The sequence below is a fragment of the Schistocerca serialis genome, chromosome 6, assembly GCF_023864345.2.
Source record: "Schistocerca serialis cubense isolate TAMUIC-IGC-003099 chromosome 6, iqSchSeri2.2, whole genome shotgun sequence".
In the NCBI taxonomy this organism is placed as follows: Eukaryota; Metazoa; Arthropoda; class Insecta; order Orthoptera; family Acrididae; genus Schistocerca; species Schistocerca serialis.
In genome coordinates, this window is record NC_064643.1 from 278,890,454 (window position 1) to 278,917,978 (window position 27,525).

Below are 27,525 nucleotides of genomic sequence, written 5' to 3' on the forward strand. Positions count from 1 at the left end.
GGCGGGGTCAGGGATTTTCTCTGCCTCGTGATGGCTGGGTGTTGTGTGCTGTCCTTAGGTTAGTTAGGTTTAAGTAGTTCTACGTTCTAGGGGACTGATGACCATAGATGTTAAGTCCCATAGTGCTCAGAGCCTATTGTTCTTACCATACTTTTGTGTGTCGGCTAATGATAGTACTGGTACGCTAGCAGATTCATACAAGCTTGTAGGACGATATAGTTTCTATTGATGCAATCTGCGGGAACAATACTGGACCGCATGTTCACCAACACACCCCAGGTGGCTATTGCACGAAGGCTGCTCTCCACACCGTGGCGGAAGCCCCAGGCGCAACTAGAGCACCCTTCGTGATTCTGTCCAGCCGCCCGCCTGTTGAAGCACGACGGGCAAACAAGAAGCGGTAGCGATTGGGTCGTGCAACTTAAATGGCCCACCGTCCCCTCGAGGCCTTTTAGTTCCTGTGCGGCTTACATATTTGAGGACGCGTCGCTGCGCCGATCGCCCGATTGCCCGCCTGTTGTACTCTTCCACCGACGCGTACCGCTAGGTTGCATAAGTCTCAGGCGGGAGAAACTTACCAGCTGGTATACGATTTCCCGCCTAATGCAAGTCACAAGGTCTAATCCAGTAGGCCAGGCACTTCTGAGAACTCTCCTCCTCAAGATGTGTCAGCTGTTGGCGGCGGTTTATCTTGTCACTAACTGGCCAAGTTTCACATATGATTTGTCGCTGAAGTCCACTTCGAAGTCTGTTTACAATGCCACAGACAAATATATACGTAGTTCCACTAAAAACCCAAGTCTTGTCTGTGGTGTTTTCAGTTTTTTTTTTACAATCTGGTGAAAAAGAGCCTAAAAGTATTTTCAGAAATTTCTTTTATATCTGTAAAATTTGTGGTAAGTTCCTAGGCTTACACACTACTTCATCTAACTTAAACTAATTTACGTTAAGGACAACACACACATCCATGCCCGAGGGAGGACTCGCACCTCCGCCGGGACCAGCCGCACAGTCCATGACTGCAGCGCCCCAGACCGCTCGGCTAATACCGCGCGGCTCTTCAGAGCAGATTCCCTTTATCATACGAGAAAAAAGCAAATTTAAGTTTGTACCTGCAGAAGTTCAGTGTATTTATGCCATCACAGTGACATTTCCTTTAACGGAAATAAGAAAAAACAATTGTTAGAAGAATGAGACCGATTAGACATATGGCATTAAAGTAAGCCACAGGATCTACGAGAGGGAAATAAAGACATAATTTCGATTTTCTGTCTCCGTCTGTACCTTCTCGAGGTACAAATAATAATTCTCAACTTCTGACTACAATCAATGTGTTAGATACGTTCGTTTCGATTAGATCACTGCCAAAGTATGATATGGCCACAATGAGGGCTACAGCGGTTCAGTGTTCGAAATCGTGGAATTGGTATGTCTTTAACCGCAAGAATTTACAAAATGTGCCTTGGTTACTGTTTTCCAACAGTACGATAATCCTCAGATCGAACTATATGAATAAAATGGTATGCAAACCTTAAAAATCAAGAGCGGTTTTTATTTGCCTTTTCATTAAGAGAGACCGATCTAAAGATCATCATCATTGGTCTAAGCTGGCAATGAAGTGAAATTTAAGAATAATTTGCAATAATAGACTCATAAAAATTCGACGATTAGCATTTAATCGATACTACATTCAGAAGCATGTCTAGATATTATTTAACGTTTAAGCTACACGAGGAAACAAATTTTCATTTGTAGTTTATTCTCTATATTTTTTCTCAGACGTGTTGAAGAAAGACTGATAAGATAACAGAAACTTTAATTTACATTCTAATACGGGTGATGACTGAAATTATTATAATATGCAATCATTATTACAATATGTGAGCCTAATCAAGCCACACAGTTAAGGACTGGCAGACTGAAGGAAGGTTACTCTAATACAAGGTGAGTGATTCTGGAATATGGTTTCTGTGTGTACCGTTAATTGCCTTGACCTAAACAGCAGATTAAACTAGCAACGGTTACATTCAAAATAGCTTCCTAATCGATACGAATTGAGAAAGAAAACCGAATCAGCTCCGTCACTTTCTGTTTATTCAGTCAAATCGTCATCTATGCGTGACTACAGACAAGACGCGTAATATCTGGAAAAAAATGGTTCAAATGGCTCTGAGCACTATGGGACTCAACTGCTGTGGTCATAAGTCCCCTAGAACTTAGAACTACTTAAACCTAACTAACCTAAGGACATCACACACATCCATGCCCGAGGCAGGATTCGAACCTGCGACCGTAGCGGTCGTGTGGTTCCAGACTGTAGCGCCTTTAACCGCTCGGCCACTCCGGCCGGCCGTAATAACTGATTTCGGACTCAGTGCACAATTCCTCTACAGTACGCCAAACAAATTGTCGACCTGGTTGGGAGGGACACGAAATGATGAAATCTCTCCACCGCAAACAGCAAATACTTTGCCCTTTACCTCACTAATAAAAGACTAGCATGAAATGTGAAGCGATTTACGACAGGAAATAGGTATAAAGCGCTTCGGCATGCCTTCGTTCCTTATCATCAAGTATGTTAATCTGAGGAACGGTATACCTGCCGTAACAAAAGCTATGCGTTTTTGACGAACTGGTCCCACTGTGTACGGCTCCTGTAGTGGTGGTGGTCCGCCCGCAGTTTATCGTAGCGCATGATAAATATTCCACCCACCGGAAGGGCTAAGGGCACAGGAAACGAAAACTTCTTTGATGGTATATTCGGCCGGTACGTGAATGAAATAATTCAGAGAAATCGGAAATCGAAGCGCGGAAGGGGGTTGCCCGCGCACTTGCTCGCTTCTACCTCACCCCCCCCCCCCCCCGACCTTCCACCCCGCCACCAATTTCGAAGGGTGCGGACTGGACCAACGTCTGCAGTTGGAGAAGGGCGGCCAGTTCTGGACTAGGAGCAGAGGGTGAGTTCAGGAGTAAGGGGTGCTCATCGGGGTGTGGGAGGCTTTCCGACACAGGTCGGAAATCGGTCAGTTTGAAGCTATCAGTTCTTTTTTTTTTCATGTTCTCCCTCAGGGGTACAGTTCAGAGTTATTTTTTGGGAGAAACCAAATGATAGTGGATCTGTGATTGGTGCAATGATGTAAAATTAGTGGGAATGTCAGATTAGCATATCGATTGGTAACAATATATATATGGAAAGTATGAGGAACTCATATTTATGAACACAGTTTCGATTGCTCGATATTGCAGAACATAATAAACGTTTCTACATATGGCTGTGCTTTTAAGTGAATATCTTTTGCCGGGTACTGCACTAAACTGTGATTCTGAGATACTGCCTTACATTATCGCTTTGGTAGATATTTTGAGGAATTTAGAAGCGTGGAATACCTTGTTATCCACTGTACCCATACTTAAATCTCACGCTCCCTGAATCATCATTCTTGACAAGCAAAATCAGTGTGCTCAACCGGGTATTGAACAGGGACATCCCCTCTTTTGCGTAGTGCTCTTCCAAATGAGTGTCAGGAGAAATCCTCGTGTACGGACTGTAAATTTCGGTCTCATTCTTTTGGCTTCCAGATAAACTCTCAAAAATCCGTAAACGATCATAGTAGAAGGTATATTGTCAGAAATGAAGACTTTTTAATTACGTGTGTCAGTCTCTGGTGAACTCTGCAGTGTATCAGTTAGCCCGGAGTTTAAACTTCAGACTTAAAGTCATGAACAAGAAAAAGGCTTGTGATCACTACATGAAAAACTGAGCAATCCTTATGACAGATGTAGGTCGCTAATAACAAGAGTCCACTTGTCGTTAAATCTTTGTAACTAATGCGATGCGGTCATGGCACATCATTTGCATTTCGGACTTTTGTTGTCAGGACCTAAGCGTTCTCAGTCAAGAGACACGGCCGGAAGGAATGTAGACTAGTCAGCGGCAAGATCAAGCTCGGATTTAGATGGTGAATCACGGCTGCCTTAATCCGAATAGTGAAATCCACAGAAGGCAAGTATTTGGGCTCCAATGTCAATACAGACAGAACTGCGGCTTTTATAATATAATTTATACAGTCGTTTCTAAGTTTTAGTGAATATATTACAGGGAGAGGAAATATTTTTAATGTCTTTTATTGTTTGTCTTTCACAGAAAGTCGCGAGAATACACACCAGAAATGGGAAAATTCGTAGAGTTATAGTAACTTGGATTCATCCCACAATGTGTACCATGACTATTGTATCCGTAGCTGAGTTCTAGTTGTATGTAGTAAGAGTGTAATTTTTAAGTAGCAGTTTTATCGTTGGTGGTGAGCACAGCCACCTTATGTGCATGACAGTAATACGTTAATTTGCTAATATCTGGATGACAACTAATGCCTTACGTAAGCCCACAAGCATTTAGAAGAATAAAGACGTAACGTATAGAATATTAACATCATTAAACACACACACACACACACACACACACACACACACACACACAAACAAACACACAAACACACAAACACACAAGAAGAAACCAGAATGAAAAATTCTTACCGCTGTCGGTGAATGAGGTTAGCTTACCTAAAAGAGAAGAAAATTCAGGTTAGATGCAACTCTTGCGAAGATTAAACATCATTTAATGAGCTAAAATAGAAATATTTACAGTTATTTAAAAAAATTAGAAATGTACAAGGCTACATCATGAAATAATTTATGCAGTTTTCATTACGTAACTCTGTAATATATATTCTAACATCACAGACTTCAGTGCATCTTGTCTTGTAGAACTATCGTTAGATGGTCCAATAAACACATTACCGTTTTGTCACGGATCTATATGGCGCAAGTACGTAAGCATTAGGTTTAGCGTAATGCATGTAACCTATTTGCGAGAGTCATGTGATATTTCCAACATTCGCCTATTATTTTGCTGTAGTGAGGTTCAACATGTGTTTGAATGGCCGACGTAAGTATTGCACCCAACAACTGTCCGTCTTTCTAAATGACAGCTGATATAAATAATTCGAATCTGCTTGAGATCACTTGAAACGAAAACGAATTTACCTGGCTCAAAATTGACAGCTCGACGACTGGAACGTCAAGTAGTGAATTACAACTCGTCCTCGTAACATATGAAATTAAAAAGTCGTTTACGAAATTCCTACAGTTATTATCCGTATTTAACCATTTTTTTGGAAATCACTTTAGGGCCGGTTTTGAACTGTGCCTTTCAAGACACTGTTGTACTACAATCACAGAAAGAAGATGTTTAGAATTACGAAGGAACTGCTTGTTGGGATGTGTTAGCACGCAGCTGTTTCTCGGCCTCAAATTGTATCTTTACACCGTGACAAGCTTCATATCTCTCGATGACAGTGATAGAAGATTTTACTGCAGAGACAAAGGAAACGAGGCAGGAACTGCACATTTCTGCATCTGTTACATAGGTTTAGCAAGTACTAATTATCTTCAAATTGTAAATTATGTATTCCCTCTATGTTTCAATAAATTTATATCAAATCCACGATTCATACAATGCGCCATAGTAAAAGGCACGTCAATGTTACACTGAACGTCTACAACCGTAAGTACGATCGATGTTGATGGAACTTGTCACAGCGTAAGGACGCATTTCAAGTTTGAAAAGCCGTCCAGCACTGACGCATTACCAAATATAATTCATTAATAATAGAAGCAATTTCAGTTCGTTTTTTCGGATCGGGGTGTATAGTACCTGTCAATTTTGTGAAAGAAAAAGTGTCAACAGCCCTCACAGCGGATGATACGCTTGTATCGATTTCTTTGTCGTTTCGGTTATCTCGGATAGGAGGCCTTGAAATAACGAGGCGTGTGTCTCTCTGACGTTTAGTTTACGAATCAGTAGGTAAGATAATGTTTTAAAAGAAAATTTTTATTTGGACATCAACATTGCAAATAAATTATTTTTTAACAACTGCTGTATTGGCAAATGAAAGCGTGAGAATTTGTAAATGAAGGGTTCGTTGGAAGTAAGTGCTAAACCACAAGAGCGTATTTGAGTTATTGCATCTCAAAATTTGTATTTAATCGAAGGCAAGGTAGACTACAAAACCAAGCAATTTATATAAAAGACAATATTATCTGACAATACATAGGAAACGTTAAAAGCGTGTGGTGCACTTCAAAATACAAATGGTGACACGTTCAGACAAGGGATGCCACATTCTCCTACCGACACCTTACCTTACCCTACCTTACCTTTGTGTAATAATTTAGCCTGCCGCTGTGGCCGAGCGGTTCTAAGCGCTTCAGTCCGGAACCCCGCTGCTGCTACGGTCGCAGGTTCGATTTCTACCTCGGGCATTGGTGTGTGTGTGATGTCCATAGGTTAGTTAGGTTTAAGTAGTTCTAAGACCAGGGGACTGATGACCTCAGATGTTAAGTCCCATAGTGCTTAGAGCCATTTGAACCATTTTTGTAATAATTTATTTCGTCGACGTTGCTTCATTTCTACAATATTCATGCTACCGGTTTCGGGACTTTCTTGTTATCTTCAGACGTGATAACTAATCCAGAAGACGTTTCGTCGTGATATACTGGGTGTTGAGGTATAAATGCAGACATTTTTATTGGTGACTGAAGTCGGTGTACTGAACAACATTACATCAGCATGTACTTCATTTCCCGACCAATTTTGTAGCTATTAGAAACAGTATGTTTTTACGCTCTTTAGTATCTCCAAGTGCATGTGGCAAGAGCAAGCCATTAATGTTTATTTTCCCATAGGCAGCAGGTCATGCGTTGAAGGGTTGATGTGTGGACGCAAAATGGTTAATCTACATTGATAAGCGTAATCCACTTAATCGTGCAGTTACAGCAAAACAGAGAAATCAGAAACTTCCTGGCAGATTAAAACTGTGTGCCGAACCAGGATTCGAAATCGGGACCTTTGCCTTCCGCGGGCAAGTGCTCCAGAAAATATCAGATTGTAAACTATGTCAACTATTTGCGAGAATACTTTTGGATGCAGAGAAAAAGCAACTAACACACTGAAGTGAGTACATATTAGGGTACCAATGATTACAACATCTGCCCTTCGACACCACACTCTATATAATTCCCGTTATGTGCGTTCTGAACACCATGAAATGGTATAAAATCTGTCAGTGAAATACAGGGTGAGCACAATATCTTCCCCGGATAATAACAATTTATTACAGAATAACCGTTTGACATAACAATTTACATTTGATTCCGTTACATAGGTTAGTGTTACTGGTTCTTTTTAACACCACTTACGTAAGTAAACCTCAACGTATGCTCCCTTGGTGGCTCGGAGAATGTCGGGGTGGTATTCCAGTTTCCGCCAGGTGTTTAATAACACGTGTTCTGTAACAGTACCCACAGCAGCTTGTATCATAGCCTTCCGTTCGTCGACGTCAGCAGCCGGTGTGACGAAGACTCTGTCCTTGATATAGCCCGAGGAAGAAAAAGTCAAGGGGCGTTATGTCTGGAGAGTGGGGTGGTCAGGGTGTTGGACCGTTACTTCCAATCCACCGATCCGGACATTACTCCCCTCCCCAAACATTACGCCCCCTGACTTTTTTTTCTCGGGCTATATGATGGACAGAGTCTTCATCACACCGGTTGCTGACGTCGACGAACGGAAGGCTATGATACTAGCTGCTGTGGGTACTATGACAGAACGCGTGTTATAAACACCTGGCGGGAACTAGAATACCGGCTCGACATTCTTCGAGCCACCAAGGGAGCATACGTTGAGGTTTACTTACGTAAGTGGTCTTAAAAAGAACTAGTAGCACTAAACTACCGGGTGATCAAAAAGTCAGTATAAATTTGAAAACTTAATAAACCACGGAATAATGTAGATAGAAGGTAAAAATTGACACACATGCTTGGAATGACATGGGGTTTTATTATAACAAAATAAAAGTATTGTTAGACGCGTGAAAGATCTCTTGTGGGTCGTTTGGTGATGATCGTGTGCTCAGCCACCACTTTCGTCGTGCTTGGCCTCCCAGGTCCCCCGACTTCAGTCCGTGTGATTATTGGCTTTGGGGTTACCTGAAGTCACCAGTGTATCGTGATCGACCGACATCTCTAGGGATGCTGAAAGACAACATCCGACGCCAATGCCTCACCATAACTCCGGACATGCTTTACAGTGCTGATCACAACATTATTCCTGGACTACAGCTATTGTTGAGGAATGATGGTGGACATATTGAGCATTTCCTGTAAAGAACGTCATCTTTGCTTTGCCTTACTTTGTTATGCTAATTAATGCTATTGTGATCAGATGAAGCGCCATCTGTCGGACATATTTTGAACGTTAGTATTTTTTTTTGTTCTAATAAAGCTCCATGTCATTCCAAGCATGTGTGTCGATTTGTACCTCTCTATCTACATTATTCCGTGATTTATTCAGTTTTCAAATTTTACTGACTTTTTGATCACCCGATACGTAACGGCATCAAATGTAAATTATTATGTCAGACGGTTATTCTGTAATAAATTGTTGCAATCAGGGTAAGACTCTGTACTCACCCTGTATAAATCCTTAATTCATAATCAGATCTTTTATCAACCATATTTCTATTTTACTAGCCTGACGAGTGACGAAAAGACAACAGTGATTGATATGTATACGTAAAGGCCAGTAGTACAAAGTCAGAGGTACAACCAGAGTCTTTGCAAAAACAGACATAATGTCTTATGGGATAACAGCAATCAGTGATTTTATAATGTTACTTGCAATCAAGACGGATTTTGAGTAACATGATACAACCAGAGTCGATTATAGACTCGAACATTAGTCAAAGGGTATTTTATAATGCGACCTATCACAAAGGAACAAAAGATCAGGCAGTGCAGTACCGTAGCTTGTGGGAGGGGAGGTAATCACATTTTTAAGCAGAAATATGAGTGGGAGAATTCGAAAGGTAGAGGTCCCGACCTCTGTCGTTCATGAAACGACCACGCTCCCGACGCGCGAGACCACGGAAGGTTAAAACAGCAGCGGCAGTCGGCGGCAATGGGCAGTTCGAGCACGCACGGAGCCGCCGACGACGCGTCGGCGACCGCTTATTGGCTCGCAGACAACGCGCACTGTTAACATTTGCATAGATAACAATTAACTGTCGTCACCGGCCGGCGTCCTCTGCAAGCCGTGCACGGCCGCGCAACAAAACGAACGCGGCGAAGCTGCACGCGTGTGCCGCGCTGTGCTGCGCTGTTAATCACGCCATTAAGGACGCCCGCGAGATTCCGCCAATTAATAGTTATGGCCGTTCCGAATAGCTTACCATATGTCACCGTTCCCCCGGCCGAAATTCGACGGAGACAGCACAGACACAGACACAGACACAGACACACACACACACACACACACACACACACACACACACACACACAAGCGCACACGCGCACGACCCGTTGACGAAGCCTCCCCGAGAGCAAACAAGTCGCGTTGTTAACAGAAGGCCGGCGGCAGTGCCAACACGCCTGCTGCGGCAACAGCGCCGCTGTGTGCCGCTCAATTATGGACCTGTGATAACTGAATCGGCATACCAGAGAGCCGCGGCGCGCATCCGCAATGCACGGCCCATCCTGCCCGGGTTAGGCGCCGCGCCGGTCTGGGAATTTCTTGACAGCCAGCATTTACTGCGCCGAGCAAGCGCATTCGATTGGGTGGCCGCTGGACATGTTAGATTGAACGGCGTCGGTAGCCAGTAACCGATTATCTGTAGACTGCAATAATTATTGTAGCTAGAGGGTCGAGAAATGAGCAGTGAGAGTCCACGTCTTGTGACAAATTCATTTCACCTGTTTCTCAGCTTTAGATATTTAATTCGAAGTGACCGTTTCCTTTGCACCGCCCAGAGGTGCTTAACTGTGGTGTGCGTACTGTAAGACCTTCGGAACACACACCATCAGATTATTTGACTTGTCGCTCTAACGAAGTAGGCGAGTGTCAGCAATATGTCTCGTGGTCTTATTGTGGCGTGTATATCTTCTGCCGTTAGGTCAGACGATAGAAATACCACTTGCACGCTTAGAGTAGCAGATTGACGGTGACCAACTTTAAACAGAAATTGATTAATTTTCTCACACATTTATTAAAATAATAAAAAGGATAGACATTACGTAACTTGATTCTGGATGCTGTTTACAATTGACAATCTGAAGTTCCTTTGGTCTTGGTACGTTAATCTTATTCTCATATATCTCTGATACTTGACAAAAGTGTCTATACATTTATCTTCATGGCTATGTACAGGAATATGGTAATTTTATTAGGCGCAGGCTGAAACTTGACTACAGACTAATGCAGACTGATGCAGACTGACTAATCGGCGGTCTGGACACTCGCTATAATACCTCGAGCGTTCAGGTATCACTGCGCGAGTGTGTTCCGCGAGGAGAATTGGTTCTACGTTAAGAGCAATCTCATTGGCTGCGTTACATATCAATACGCGGATCGGCGGAAGCAGAATTTGGCCCGTCTCTAAGACAGCGCCATCTCGTAGTGCGGAGACGGACGAGCGCTGCGCCTGCGCTGTTGTGTTTAGCGAGGCGCGCTCTAGTGGGAAAGTTGTGTACGCGCTGACTACGCGGAACTATGTACACAACATTAACCCTTTCGTGAGCCGTGGGAAACATGCTTCCCACTACAATGAAGTCGCTCCTAGTCCCGTGGGATTCACAGTTCCCAACTCTGCACGGTGCTACCACCTCGTGAACAGTATAGGGTACTACTTCCAATCGGAAGTTCCCGCCTTTTTTGCTGTACCCTCGCGCAGAGGCATTGTATAGCTGAGTGTTGCTCTGTAGAGGAGCCTTTCAGTGCTGTTTGCATGACATTTTGTGATTTTTTCCTCAAAGCTATAGTTTTTACCCAAATTTATGAAGGAAAACGTAAAATTGGAACGAGGAGAATTCCAGTTTGAAACAAAAGGAGCCATTTCTGCAGTAAAATGGTTGGATAACCGTCCAGTCACTTTCCTGTCCTCAGTTCATGACCCATGAGAAACAGCCACAGTGAAAAGGAAAAACAAGGGTGGTACTAGTACAGAGATTTCTTGTCCTGAAGTTGTGGCAGAATACAACAAAATAATGGGTGGTGTCGATAAGTTTGATCAATTACGAGAAAGGTATGCTATTGGCAGACGTTCTGTAAAATGGTGGCACAGAATATTGTATTTCCTGGTGGACGTTGCTGCAATGAACAGTTTTACCCCGTGGAAAATAAGTGAAAGAGAAAGCGGACAGCATGATCAGCTCACATACAGGATCCATCTAGCCAGACAATTGATCGCTGGCGTCTCATCCCAAAAAAGGCGTGGACAAAAACCTGTCTTTCTGGCAAAAAGGGGTAAAGTACCTGAAGATTTTCGTCATGTGGCTGTAGGGGAGTATCAACCCATTTTAGGAGAAACCTACTGGACGTGCCGTCATTGTAGTACCAAAGCTAAGGAAAAGAGCACCCCCGTGTTTGTACATATTGTCAAATACCGCTTTGCATATACCCATGTTTCAGAAAATTTAATTGCAAGTAATTGTGAACAATCACTGTAACAAGAGAACTAAATTTATCAAATAAATATGACATATATTGAAAAAGTTGTTTTTGTCATTTAACTACTTCCCACCTTGTTGTGTGACCTCACTTTCACAGCTGGAGCAAATTTGATATTCTGTATGATAAATATACCTATCTGTTAACTACTATCTGCTCTCCATTCATTAAAAAAAAACTGCTCAATAATTTTGCCCACGGAAGGGTTAATGAATGTAGTGGACCCAACACAAAGCCTTCGAAGTAACTCAAGAAATCCTAATCTAGACATTGTAACCCAATATCTCCACAAATGGAGAATACAACCTAACTCAAATAAAACTGAAATTGTATGTTTTTATCTTTCCAATACACTGGCACAAAGAACGCTTGATGACAGTTTTGAGGAAGACAAATCGCGTCATAACATGCATCCCACATATCTTGGGATCGAGTTAAGCAGTTCACTTTTTTTAAGAAGCCCTTGGAACAAACAATTTGCTAACGAGGGGACCTTACGAACTCCCCCTCAGCGATTTGATTCATATTGACAGGATGTGTAGGACACGACTACACCTTTAACATATGCAAACGGAAAGAGAGAACTCTCAACCGTCTCCGGGTAGATCGAGTTTGAAAATCTTAGGCGTACAGACGAGTATGTACCCATTTTCTAGGTGTAGCGTCTTTGATTACTAATCAGAACGTCCTCGGTCCCGAGTTACAGACCCGCCACCGCTCAAAGTTTGATTAACAGTCAGCAATGGCGGCTGAAGACCCTCATTCCACCAACGGCCTTTTCAAAGATTGCGGATGAACGGACATAGATTCAGGGCACTCTCTTGTCCTCGGGGTGGGAAGCATCCCCTAAAGCCGGAAGAATCAGCAATGATGAACGGCAACGGAAACCACTGCATTAAACGCACATGTATCCATAGAACATGTTGCCTGTAACTGAAAAAGTGTCATGATGAGCTCTCCAATGGCAATAGTTTCCGGAATAGTTCCCCATTCGGATCTTCGGGAGGGGACTGCCATGGAGGAGGTGAGCATGAGAATAATATTGAATAACCAACAAAAGGATAACGTTCTACTAGTCGGAGCTTGGAATGTCAGAAGCCTGAACGTGATAGGGAAGCTAGAAAATCTGAACAGAGAAATGCAAAGGCTCAATCTAGATATTGTAGAGGTTATTGAAGTGAAGTGGAAAGAAGACAAGGATTTCTGGTCAAATGAGTATAGGGTAATATCAACAGCAGCAGTAAACGGTGTAAAGGGAGTCGCATTCGTTATGAATGGGAAGGTAGGGCAGAGAATGTGTCACTGTGAACAGTTCAGTGATGGGGTTGTTCTTATCAGAATCGACAGCGAACCAACATCGACAAAGATACTTCAGAATAACAAGCCGACGTCACAAGCTGAAGATAAAGAGATAGAGAAAGTATATGAGGATAATACAGGTAGTACAGTACGTAAAGGGTGATGAAAATCTGATGGTCATGGGGGATTGGAATGCAGTTTAGGAGGAGGAGAAGAAGAAAAGGTTACAGGAAAATATGAGCTTGAGACAGGGAATGAGAGAGGAGAAAGACTAATTGAGTACTGCAACAAATTTCTGCTAATAATAGCGAATACTCTCTTCAAAAATAACAAGAGAAGCTATACTTGAAAAAGGCCGGGTATTAGGTGAAAATTTCAGTTAGATTACGTCAGGGTCAGACAGAGGCTCCGAAATCAGATATTGAACTGTAAGGCATACCCAGGAGCAGATGTAGACTCAGATTATAATGTACTTGTGATGAAGAGTAGGATGAAAGGATGAAGTGCAAGAGATTAGTCAGCAAGAATCTATATGCAAAGAAGTGGGATACGGAAGGATTAAGGAATGATGAGATACGCTTGAAGTTCTCTCAGGCTGTAGGCACAACAATAAGGAATAGCTCAGCGGCCAGCGCAGTTGAAGGGGATTGAACATCTCCAAAAACAGCAATCACAAAAGTTGGAAAGAAGAATATAGGTACAAAGAAGGTAGCTGCGAAGAAACCATGGGTAGCGGAGGAAATACTTCAGTTGGTCGATGAATGAAGGAAGTACAATAATGTTCAGGGAAATTCAGGAAAACATAAATACAAGTTGCCAAGGAATGAAATAAAAATGCGGTGACCAAGAGAAGTCTACTAGCATCATACATAGGCCTTAATTTAAGAAATTTCTTAGTACTTACGTTTACAGCACAGTATTGTAAGGAATGAATCCTGGACTGTGGGAAAACCAGGACAGAAGAGAATCGAAGCATTTGATATGTGGCGCTACAGACGACTGTTGAAAATTTGGTGGACTGATAGGGTAAGTAATGAGTATGTTCTGCGCAGAATCGGAGAGGAAAGGAATATGCAGAAAACATTGACAAGGAGAAGGGACAGGATGATGAGACATCAGGGAATGACTTCAATAATACTAGAGGGAACTGTAGAGGGCAAAAACTGTAGAGGAAGACAGGGATTGGAATACATCAAGCAAATAGTTGAGGTCGTAGGTTGCGAGTGTTACTCTGAGATGAAGAAGTTGGCAGAAGTGAGGGATTCGTGGCGGGCTACATCAAACCAGTCGGAAGAGTGATGACCGTAAAAGAAACCACGTAGATCTATCAAAAGATTTATTACGTCTGTGCATATTATCAATACTTAATATCCTTTATCCTGAAAAAAGGAGAAAATTTTTTTTTGCTAGGAGATGGAAGTAAACAAAGAATACACGAGACTTTTCAATCAGATCTATATAGTCGTTTAATTTATATCATTGTATCTACATTTGTGACAAGTAAGATATGGAACCCTTGGAGCAGTACACGAACCAGGATGATCCTGATCGTAGAAACATGGAAAACAATTGTTATTGCGATATGCAGCACGAGTAACGAACGCCGAATTTTTGCATGTACATGATTTTTCAACGTGTCTATTGCCGAAAAAAAGAAAAGAAAACTTGGTTTAGTTTCATACAAGGACACGGTTTTCGATCCTCATACATTTCAGCTGCGTACCATGCATATTGAAACACATTACTAAATACTGGTACAAACGACTGATGGTGTACGATTGATTGAATTTTTATGCAGTCTTCTCTAGAAGCTGTGTAGCACATTAATTTTGTGAGGGATATCTTGCATTCTCCATATAGGCAGAATAACGCGGGAATGAAAAAAAGTAGCGGTATCCAGATTCGATCCAGGGACCTCTCAGTTATGAAACTAACAGCTTTCTCGCTCAGCTGCGATCTCCTTGAATGATAGCGACCGTGCAAAGCATATAAGCACGCCTAAAATTTTCGAACTCGATGTTCTCGGAAACGGTTCATAGTTGCAGCTCCCCGTTTATATGTGTTGAACTACCAGTCGTGTGCTGCACACTGCATTAATGTGAATTACATCAGTGAGGAGAAGTTCGTACGGTGTCCTTGTAAGATCAAAATCAGAAATAGCACTGTCCGTAAGCCCAGTGGCACTACTTGGGATGGTCAAAAGAAACGCTTCGAGCACCAGATCTCTGATTGGTATACTCAACAGCAGGTCACTGTGTGTCTGTTTTTCTGTGCTACTAAACGAATGTCAATGGGTCAGTAAGATACATTCCCACTTACTGTTTATCTATCTTGAGTCACATTCTACCTTCAAATACCAGACGGAAGAGTGTGCTGCTTCGTGAATATCAGAAGACTGATGATAACCCCAATCTTCCTATATTGTACGTATTCCCTGGGGAGCGAAAATAAGACCAAGGCATCCCACTCGGGTCACAGCCAGGGTTCTTAATGAAAATGAATTCATAAATGAACGGAAACGTTGTCAGCAAAAAATGTCTTCCTAAATGCTTAAAACTGCTCCGTACCCGGTAGAAACCCGCTGGATTTGTCCAGCCTTGGACAGTTTGGTCTATCCTGAACTGCAGCCGATCGGGCCATGAAAGATGTGCGGAGACTCTCCACAAGCGGGGCAAATTTTCATCACCATGTTGTAACTGTGGCGCGAAATAACAGCGCACGTATCAACATATCCCGCAGACTGAAAGGGGAATTTAGAAGATATCCTGACAGTGACGAGTGATGTGTTGAAACATATGAAAGACCTTCATGTTCTCCTACAGCTGTTGTCGTCTGTGTTATATTATACTACATATCTGTTCTGAAATACTGATATGCAGATGTTTTTTAATTTTTTATGGTTGTTCACAATTCTCGATGTACGTCATACGATTATTAAATAAGTTATTATAGATCTAGTCTTCGTTCGGGGTTTTGTCCTCATGTCCACACTTCACAAATATTTCACCAATGTGTAATTAGATATGTAATATATTTCGTTTTATATCCGTGCACATTTTGCCAAATAGCTGACAACTGTTTTGAGGAAAAAGGAATGAGGCTGGGAACTGGCCCAGTCTCCGCCGCTTTGCCCTAGTCCAGAGAGGATGTTAAAAGTACCTGCGGCATTCAGCCTTGGTGCATGATCTATTGTCCCGAAACACGCTAACTGGTTCGCTGCGGTGCTTATTCTCCCCATCTGCTTGAAGCACCGACTAGTACTAAGAAGACATACTGCGCTACACAATTTTAAATTATTCAGTCAAATAAATACGGGAAAAAATACCAGCAACTCATTATCCGACTTTTTTTGCACGTCGCCCTTTCTCATCTCCAATCCGATCCCGAGGAGCTGTATGTGCATCTTTTTCCACGACAAGTTTAAACAAATAATGACTCACGTATATACCAAATTAGGTTGAAATTGATCCAGGTCTACCTGAGCTACGCTTTGATATGAACCCTTTTAACACCCCCTCCTCCTTCTTCCCCCCCCCCCCCCCCCCCCCCCAGAGTGTTCTAAGGGTGTCTTACTGTCACAGAAATTCTTTTTTCCGATATTAATTCATACGCGTGCCAAATTTGGTAGAAATTTCCTCGGACACTGCAATGGTATGCTGATATGGCACTGTCTTTGCAGCCTCGCCTTCTCCTCGCTAGGGGTGAAACGTCATCGGGACTGACACCAACGAGCCTAGTCAACCATAACACCATGGAGTATAAACCAGCATCGGTTGTTATTAAATATTTTTACATGTCACGGCCTCTCACTCTCACCTAGACTTGATAAGAGTACCTTACCGAAACAATAATTTTACACATATAGTATAAAATAATGTTGGCTTCTTCGTTTTACCGTCTTTTTTCTGCATTCATACAACATTTTGCGACTATGAGTCTTATTTAGACTGTGTGCGTTTAGTTCTATTTTAAAGATTTCGACGACCACCAAAACAAAACAAAGTACACACGCGATGAAAAGATGGAAGTGGACTTACACAGTATTAAAAAGTGTCAGTGAAGGTGCTGTGCACAAAATTCTAGCACTGAAATGTATTTAAAAAAGCGAGAAATAATAATAATTTAGTACTGCATATAGTAGGAAGTGAAAGCATTAGAGCTGTTCGTGATCATAGCAAACAAATCTATGAGAAAAACAATAGTATTACACTCGTTTCTTAAGAATATTACCAAGTCGGTGTCTCAGTTGCTTTCCTTATGTAAATGTGTACCTGTTTCACTGTTGAACTCCTATGTTGTGGTCTTGTTGTGTAGTGGCGGCGTTGTTGGTGAGTGCGTTTGTGTAGTGGGTGTCGTGGGACCATGGATTTGTTTGGTGTTCGTTTCTCTTCTGTTTTTCTGATCTGTTCATGATATTAGCAAGCACAAATGTAATAAAAGCAGTATTGTTACAGTGACCATTGAAGATGATTCAAAGTAAACCGGAAGACATACGGTGTAAGACTTTTATTGTAGTCGCAAAAAGACGGCATATAACCTTAACCCTCGCATAACATAATGAATCATGTAGATGTTTCTATGTCACCCCCTTCCTGCCCCCATCACCACCCCCACGGAAGGTATGAGACTGTAATTCCAACAATGCTTCTTTACAGGTAGTAAGTGATACGTGCACTATATTCGGTTGAAGTCGGTCCTCTGGTTTAGGAGGGGATGTGGAACGTACACATGTACATTGACTGTGTGACAGAGTGTAAGAAAACAAGTATACAACATTTAACAGTCTTTAAACGAGTTAAGAAGTAACATTTTTTTTATGTGTCAAAAATTTCATAGGTACCCCCGTTTTCCACTAGGGGCTCGTGAAGGTTGTGACACAAGTGGTAATCAGATACGGTGTTCAAGCTGTCATGTAGTGTTGAAAATATTGTCCGTTTACACAACTGGCATCTGAGTGCGTGATTGTCTATCACATTCAAAACAAACAAGTTTTTCCGGAATAGTCGGTGCACCTTCAGCCGAACTAGCAACCAGCTCTTCAAGAGTGTATCGGTCTATTCGCTTATGACTGGGATGCAGACGCCAGTTATGCGCTAAAGTAAACGGACGACATTTTCAGCAACATCCCTGAAACAACATTCATCGCACAGCAGTATGAGCACCATCTCTTAACACCACCCACGTCAAAACCTTCATGGGCTCCAAGTGGGGAAACAGTGCCCCTGCGAACTTTTTGTGACCTATATGTTTTTCTTTTTCTTTCATTTAAACATTCAAAACTTTTGTATACCAATTTTTATTACACTCTGTATGCTATATATAAATTTTTTGTCTAACGGATAACAGGTGTTGTTTCCATTCAGTCAGAATCGTTATGCGGCGTGTGCCTTTGGAAGAATACTGAAATAATTTCGTTGCAAGTCACAGCTTGGTCCTCTGTGCATTTTTAGTGGGTCTTACTGCTTAACCATTCAGTGGCTAAAATTGATTTTCGTTGTGCTTAAACGTTCCTATGCTTGTCATACGCAATACTGAATATTAATCTGATTAAATATAAAATAATAGTGAAGTGTAGTTGACTCTTCAATATTAATCAGTTACACTTCAATGATCAACATCAGTTAGATGTGCATGATTACTCATTATCAGTCAGTTGCAGTTATACAACGTATCAGGAAACTATCATCACAGCACTATTGTGCACTGCTTTTATCAAGGAGGCGGTAGTCTCGTGGACGGTTGCTGAAAATACACTCATGACCGGCAAAGCTCTTAGAACTGACATTTACGACAGAACAGAGGACTTATTCATACAATGGCCAGTTTAGGGCAGGCAAGGCAGTGTTCAGACAGACAGGGCTCGGCATCCGCAATTAGACAATAGTATCATTGTTGAAAAATCGCCACGAAGAGAGAGTGGCCGCGCGGAAGACAGCTGCCCCAGAATTCAGAACCAATCTCCAGCGAGCTTGTCATTAGTAAAGGATGTTATGCTGAGAATATGGATATCAAATGTTATGGGACAGTTTTTCCCTGATCTGTTATGTATGCTAATTAACAACCCACTCTTTATTAGACTACCAAATCAGTTCAAACTCTAGCGATTCATGAATGTATGGATGTAACTAAAACAGATGTCAATGTTTGCAGATCTAATAAGTACTTCTTCATTTCATTTCTATACCGTGAAGGATATGTGTAACGGTTCTCTGCAAGCCAGGCCCGCAGGCTGATCGTGGGAGGGTGAGGACCATTGGGGTACAACTGCAGGCACGTCGAAAGGCAGAGTCCCGAAAACTTCCATTATGAGAAGGGTCGTAAAGAATGCTTTCTAAAAAGGACAGCGATCTGCAATGTGTTGGGAAAACACTAGACACTCAGAACGAGCAGAATCTGTTGGACCAACAGGAAGCCAGCATTCACTGATGTTACATTTTGCAAAGGAGCACCGTATTGGTTCACCAAAATTGCTATTTTGTAACGGGGATGAAGACTTGCGAATGTGTTCGTCCAGCCTCTTTCAATGGTCAAAATGTGTAACCACTCTTACAGTGGGAGAGCATTTCTGCTCTCGGCTACCTTCTAAGACTGAAATGTGTATCACTGACTAATTACAGTAGATTCCTTATGGGAAGGGAGACTGTTGCTATTTTTATAAATTTTTCTTTGGTCGGAACTCAGAGGGTGTAGAGTGATTGGATAGCGAGAATCTGATGCTGGCAGAACCAGCAACACTTTGAGTACGGGAGCAGATAGACACTTCGTCTTGTATCGTCGCTGGGAGAGATGTCTTCACCTTAGAACTGCTGAAACGAAGGGCGCTGCAATGGAGCTGATCATAGACGCTGGGGCTGATCTTACAACTCTCAGCAGCCATTCTCTACACTTGAACTTTTGAACTATGTTGACCATGAGCCGGGGTTTCGAGGTAGATTTTTGCTTTTCTGAATTAATTCATGCAAACAGATAACTGAACTCAGCATGCACTTCGGCAAGGGAACTCGTACTCACATGTACTTTTCTTGGTCCTTTCTTTAATCCGTTGACTAATTCAGCAACCATTGACGGTTTACACAGACGCAGATACTTGCATCATTGTTTTATGGCGTATATTTTATAATTTATTGGAACCACTGTGTACTTAATAACTCTTTCTATTACCTATTCGAGGCCTGCAATCAAGTCGATGCAACTTGGGCCTTTAGTTTCATTCCGTATCGTCATTTTTAAATGTTTACTGTATGATACCCATATTTTATGTTTAAGTGGACCACACCTGCTTCATTTCAATGTTCAATAGTTTTCGTTAAAGATTCTCATTGTGAATTATTCAGTAGACACCACATCCCGTCTATCGTCACTACACGATCGGTTATATTTCTCTTCCTGCAATCGCTACGAAGTGGAAAATTTCTAATTACATCCCAACCCGAGACAAACCTTTCTCTAAATAAATATGCTTATATCTGTGGTTAAGCTGGCTAAGTCGCATAAGAAGTCTTACATCGAGTGAAGAATGACTTTATTGATTACAAAGTATGCATGACGCATTTCGGAATTATTTCCATCATCAGAATAGTCTACCGTCTCACGTTAGGTACACAACCGATAACATTACTGTGCGTATGAACTAGAATGGTCGCTGGCTTATCTGTTTGTCTCTCTCTCTCTCTGCCTCTCCATTTTTCGAACTGCCAGACATGAAATGAGGCCAGGTCAACCCATAAACCTTTCTGTGTCTCTCTGTCTCTCTTTCTCGAGTCGCTGAACGTCAAATCATAGGGTAGGACTTCGTCCGTAAATAATTTAATTTACGGATGAGGTGAAGATACGCGTAGTAAAATACAGAATCTTATTTTTCACGAGATAGCTCCCTGCAAAAGAAGACGCAGAATCAACGCTATCTTGGAGCGAGCAAATCAATTCAATTGTATTACTCCAGCCTTATTCAACCTGTTAAGTTTATATGTATATTTACAGCTCTATAGTTGGGAATATGCACCCTGCAGCATTGCTTAAATATTTTTCACGGCTGACTATAGGCCTTATCCCAGTCTCCATGGAATGGCACCATGACGACGGATCGGAGGAGATATACAGCTTTAAAGCAGTGGCAGGGTCGCTCTTTGGCGAACTCGAGGTAATTGCACGGCGCCCCCGGCATCTTTGCAGCGTCAAGCCGGCGAATCATTAGCCACTCGTGCTTGCAGCGGTCGCCTAATGGACCAGAAGCTGACACCTACAAAGCCACATTCAAACATCGGCGCACGGAACGGTTTAGCACGGCCAATTTGCTGTCTGGCTGGGGCTCGGACCATCATTAACGGCCTCCTCTAACAACGAGCTGTTTATAGATGCCGCGGACTCATTATGAACGTATGCGGCTGCCATGTGTGCTTAAGCCGCAGGCGAAATGAGGCGCGCGTGATGGACCTCATTCTGGCAGCTTTCGGGTCAACCGTTCATCCGAGGTCAGCGCTCATCCGGACGTCCTGTAGCGACCCTAACGCAGGTGGGCGATGTAGAAAATTCGATATGACATCCAACTGTTACATGTAACATAACAATACGTTATAATTACTCTCCCTGTTAACGGTAAAAAACCCAGGACAGGAAAACAGGCATATAGAAAGATGAATGTGTGTGTGTGTGTGTGTGTGTGTGTGTGTGTGTGTGTGCGCGCGTGTGTGAGAGAGAGAGAGAGACAGACAGAGAGAGGAGAACGAGGGGGGTGGCAGGGAAAGGGGGGGGTGGCAGGGAAAGGGGGGGGGGAAGCGGGTTACGAGAGGTAGAGGAAGTAGGACAAGATGAGACAAAGGGGGTAGGGGTGAAGCGGACGGGTAATGTCCTCAAAGGAATCACCGAGCATCGCTTATGTTATCGTTAAGCGGTGTTTTATAAACACTTCCATAAAACGAAACATTTAAAAATTTAATGTAAAAATACACAGAGGAATGATTTTCAGTTGCTATCAATCAACTGATGCACGTTGTCATATTTTATATACGATTTCTAATACACCAAACAATAATAATAACCATTTCCTTTACGCATGATAACTGTTAAGCAATTTATACCTTCCTTGTATTCGAGATGCAGTGGCTGATGTCAGAAAGGGTAGGGGAGGAGCAGTCGCATAGTCTACACCTTCACCAGACCTCAGTCATCTGCATTTGCACTAATTCTACCACCTAGAAGAATCAGTCTATGAAACGAAAATATCAGATGCGCAGACGACGGGTAGCAAGTCGGGGAAACCAGTGGAATATTACGGTGCCGTTTGAGAGTGTTTGAAATTCCGAGGCAGGACTAGTAGCTGCGTCCGTAGCAGGATGATGATAATTTTGAACTTTTTCTTATGAGAGGATGACACTGTAAACAACTGCTAATAGCAAAGAGACACTGAAATTAAACAATGTTATTTTACTAATAAAATATTGGAACCACGAGTAGCATTAATCTTAGTAACACAACAGCAGACAAGTGGCAGTTATACAGTGGTGCATACTCGCAGCGAAAATGAACTGACAACGTTGAACTTAATAAATTTCACGTAAACTCCTTGATATGTATGGAAATTGGAGCAAGAGTGCTATCCATAGTCTGTAAATTACGATGGAGACCAAATAACACAGCTACCAAGCCCAAAAACAAGCAAGCATGAGATATTATACTGATGGAATTTGGATAACGTCACCCTATGGGAAACTCAATATTTGCAGATTTCCTTTTGCCATACGAATTTCGCTTTATTCGATAGATGCATCTTCAGTGGAAATGTAATGAAATGGTAGAAACGTATCTAATCATATGGCGAAAAGGTGTGTGTGTGTGTGTGTGTGTGTGTGTGTGTGTGTGTGTGTGTGCGTGCGTGCGCGTGCTGTTCTGTGCTCCGCAAATAATATTACTTTCGGTTGTAAACAGAAGGATACCTGCACCAGCAAATGATGTGAAGGAAGCAGCAACATCATAGCGCAAGATAGTTTGTAAAGGAGTTCAGTTTCAAGGCTTATTTGGACTCGCATTCGGGAGGACGACGGTTCAATCCCGTCTCCGGCCATCCTGATTTAGGTTTTCCGTGATTTCCCTAAATCGCTTCAGGCAAATGCCGGGATGGTTCCTGTGAAAGGGCACGGCCGATTTCCTTCCCCATCCTTTCCTCACCCGAGCTTGCGCTCCGTCTCTAATGACCTCGCTGTCGACGGGACGTTAAACACTAATCTCCTCCTCCTCCTCCTCCTCAAGGCTTATTCTTTATCCTACCCGAGATACTGCGTCAATGAATGGTTTTGTATTACGTAAATACGATATGACTGCTAAATACCTTACATACGAGAAAATACAAATTCGAACAACATAACAAAAAAGAGAAATTACTATTTGTCAAGATGACGGTGTAATTAATACATAACAAGGCTTGACTGTGTGGTTCGACGGGTAAGTGGGTGTCCGAGTACAATTGCAAATCTCAGAGATTCAGTTGCCAGTAGACTCAAAGTTGCGTTGTAGTACGTAGTACATCTCCCACTATGACTGACCAATTCAGTTCAGAACTCGGAGAAGCCAGAAGTTTAACTGCTCCAATAGGACCCTGCCTAGAGTAGCACTGCAGTGTTTAAAGCAATCTGAACGTTTAGCTCACCTTTAAAATACACGTTGTATGAAAAAATCCATCCAGTTTCACAACACTATATCCTCAGCATGAACTTCCTGGTGAATTTTAACTTATTCGCTTCATCTTACTTGTAGTTTACTTGGACGGCAGTCTTAAGTTGCCGGTTACTGTGGTTTCCAGCAGAGATTTTCTATTTGTAGCTAGTATGCTCGCTCGTTCACTACCCTGCGTTTGTCAAGATGCACACAATGATAAAAGACGTTTTGCGTTCTCTGTTTCAACAAGTGCGTTGAGATAAAAGTGTGAAACACAATTTTCGTCGACAGGAAGACGGCGTGGCTTCTACAGTTGGAAACATTCGTCGACGAGAGACGACGACACCATCACTTCCTAAACACTACTTACTCTTGGACGGAAAGTTGTTGGTGTGTATGACACACTCCATTTCAGTTCCTCTCCTACCAAAAAATATGGGTGAACTGTTGCGCTGCATGGTAAGAACAGTGAATACAGTAACTGCAGACATGACTGTAAAAGAATAGGACGAATTTGACTGTCGTATGGATGTCTGTCGTGCGAAAGTGAAACTATGATCGTTAATGCAGTAGAAAAAAAGCATCCCAAAGTTGTACGCGAATACTCTGTCCAGGGTGTTATTCAGTTTGTATACCACGTAGTAAAGAAAACTACGGAGAAAATAGGAGAGGGAATTAAAGTTCTGGGAGAATGTTTGCCTATGACACTGTAATTCTGTCAGATACAGCACAGGATTAGGACAGTTAAACGTCATGGATAATGTTTTGAAAATGAACAAGAATATCAACAAAAGAAAAACAAGGGTAATGGAAAGTAGCCGGACAGAATTAGGCAATGGTAAAATATTTAGAATAGGAAATGAGACACTAGAAATAGTAGACCATTTTTTGCTATTTGAGCAGCGAAGGAGGAGGTGAATCAAAAATCGGGACTGGAAACGGAGAGAGAGAGAGAGAGAGAGAGAGAGAGAGAGAGAGAGATGTTTTTGATAAAGAGAAATTTGCTAACACTGAATATACCGGGTGATCAAAAAGTCAGTATAAATTTGAAAACTGAATAAATCACGGAATAATGTAGATAGAGAGGTAAAAATTCACACACATGCTTGGAATGACATGGGGTTTTATTGGAAGTCCTTTCCGAAAGTCTGTGTCTGGAGAGGATCCTTGACAGAAGTCAAAATAGTACAGACAAGAAGGTTTTGGAATGTAGTGCTACAGAAGAGCGCAGAAGATTAGATGGCTAGAGTAAGTATTGAAGTAAGGAATAGAAGTTTATGGTACAACTTGACTGACAAGAAATCGGAAGGAAGTGTGGCCGGTAAAAATTGTAGAGGAAAACCAAGGCTCGATTACATAGCCGATGCAAATTGATGACTGTTGCGGTAGTTACGCAGAGATGAAGAGCCTTGCACAGATCAGACTAGCATAACGAGCTACATCAAATTGAAGACGATGACAATAACAACATAAAATCATATTGAATAAATCGTTCTACATGAATTTAAACAAAATTATAAAAATTCCTTGAACACAATTAGCTTGTTCGAGAATTATGGTTTTGCTTCCACATCCCACTGGAAGAAGAAAACAGCGAAAGGAGTAGTCGTATGTAACAGAAGTAACGTATCCGGAAAGTTGGAACTTCTTAGACACGCGAACGGCGATACGTCACTTCCACGAGCAGAGCGGTTTTCCATTCCCCCGGCGAGTGAAGGAAGTGGGGGGATACGCGCGCCCCGTGTTGGGCAGCGGAAGAGACGACTGTGCTTCCGGCCAACGGTCATCAGCCGCGGCCGCAGCCGATACCGCTGTGAAAAGCTCCATTCAGAGTGGCTCGGCAAAAACAAACGGAAACACGCCGATGCGCCGTCCGTCCGTCTGTTTGCAGGTGGGCACTCATTTCCTGTGCAAAAATGACTGCGCCGTAACACCCTGCGGCCAAATATTTTAGCTCTTTGTCGGTTTTGTTGGACTACTCTCGACGGCTTTTAGCCCCCTCCGAGGCTTCCGTAACGGGGTATTTGCAGTAAGGCCCATCACAGCGCCGCGTGCCTGCGTGCTTCACTCCGGCAGCTCGCCCGACCGCGGAAGGAAATTCACCGTAACACGCCACGAGGACGTACGCTGCAGCTTATGGACTTTTCTTACTGCGAAAGAGATTTGTAGGTGTGCTTCATGACGAGAAGTGCTTTAGGAGGTTCTTACGTCGTCTAAGCTACATCTTAAAATTTGCGACGTAGAAAAGTACCAACGTTTCGCTCCAGCATTTACTATTGTTATCTTTCTTTAAGCCTGTCCACGTTGATGGCTTGAAGCTTCATAAATTGTATGGGGTGTAGTACACGTAAATCTTTGAAGGACCAACTTTTATCTCCTATATGGTTTCTTAGATCATTTTAGATTTATTTTCCCCTCTTGCGTATCTGTAGCGCTTTGTGGGTGGTAGAACTGGCCAGTTCCTTATAGTGAAATAAGTGATAGTTCCAAGATCAGCACATATAAAACGACTAAAACATAATGTAGTTCTCCTTTAAGAGGATCATCGTTGTAGGTATCTTTAGCAATTTAGAATGATCAAAGCCGCGCTATTTTCGAAACCAATTCGTTTTAAAGCATGCGTTGGCGTTTGAGGACGATCAATTTTTTGTGGTTTGATAAGTCTGGTAAGTTTCCGTCAGGGAATTGAACATTTTTGTTGTCCATACTTGGTTGGTAAGCTTGATTATTCCAAAAATTGTCCAGATAATTTCATCAATGTACAGATCACAGTCCATTGCTGACAACCATCTTAAATGGTCAGTGTGTGACTACGACTGCAAATGGGAAAAAAACCGAGATTCGTGCTATTATTAAACATTTTCATTTGAAGCGTTGGACTGCCGCACTAATCAAAACAGGATTGGATGAATTTCTTGCGGAATCTGCAGCATCAATCGAGACCATGATTGGACAAGCACTTAAGACAAAGCGCGCCCCGGCTCTGTGGTTGATATCATCACGAAGGTAACTGTTAACAAAAGCAATGTTGTGGTAATGCAAGACTGCCGAATACAAATTTATGAGATTGCTGACAATGTAGCTATCTCAAATGAGCGAGTGTATAATATCCTGTCCGAAGAAATGCCGTGGGCGGGGTGGGTGCCGCGATTGCTCACAATCGACCGTAAGCTCATCCGGCACAACATTTTAACACAATGGCTGGCGATGTTTAATCATACTTGGCACTGCTTTGAGGACAGCACAACCATACAGTCTAGCTGATGCCTGAGAGACGTAAACATAATCAGAGGTATTATTCCCCGAAATGCTATTGTTACTTCTTCGTCGATGCTGGCGGTACGCGAATGCCTGGGTGGAAGGCGAAAGTTGGTGCTGGCCGAAAGGCTGTACCCTTACGCCTCCGTAACAGGTTTGAGGTACTGCCCACTGCTGAAAGCTAGCAAGGGCGGCCTCGCCTGTTGCTATAGTGGCCGGTCTTCCTGAGAGGTTCGGGCAAGCGCAGTGGGTGGGATTGCTTGTCATTGGGAGCACCAATGTTTGGTGTGTGATGGAGCCCCTTAGGGATATGGCAGCTAATGACAGGAAGAAAGCCAATGTGCACTCCGTATGTTTACCTGTGGCAGGCGTGTGGCGTAGACTGGGCGGTTTTTTAGGTTAGACAGTCTCGGGAAAGATCAAAAACGGCTCCGGCCTCAAAGGGTACACGGCAAAGAAACAACGAGAATCGACCAAATTGTAGTCGTAAATTGTCGTAGCTGTGTTGGAAAAGTACCAGAGCTCCAAGCGCTGATAGAAAGCACTTAGGCTGAAATCGTTATAGGAACAGATAGCTGGCTAAAACCGGAGACAAATTCTCCCGAAATTTTCACGGAGGCGCAAACCGTGTTCAGAAAGGATAGATTAAATAAAGTACGTGGTGGTTTGTTTGTGTCTGTTGGTAGTAGTTTATCTTGTAGTGTTGTTGAAATAGATAGTTCCTGCGAATTACTATGGGTAGAGGTTATACCCAACAGCCG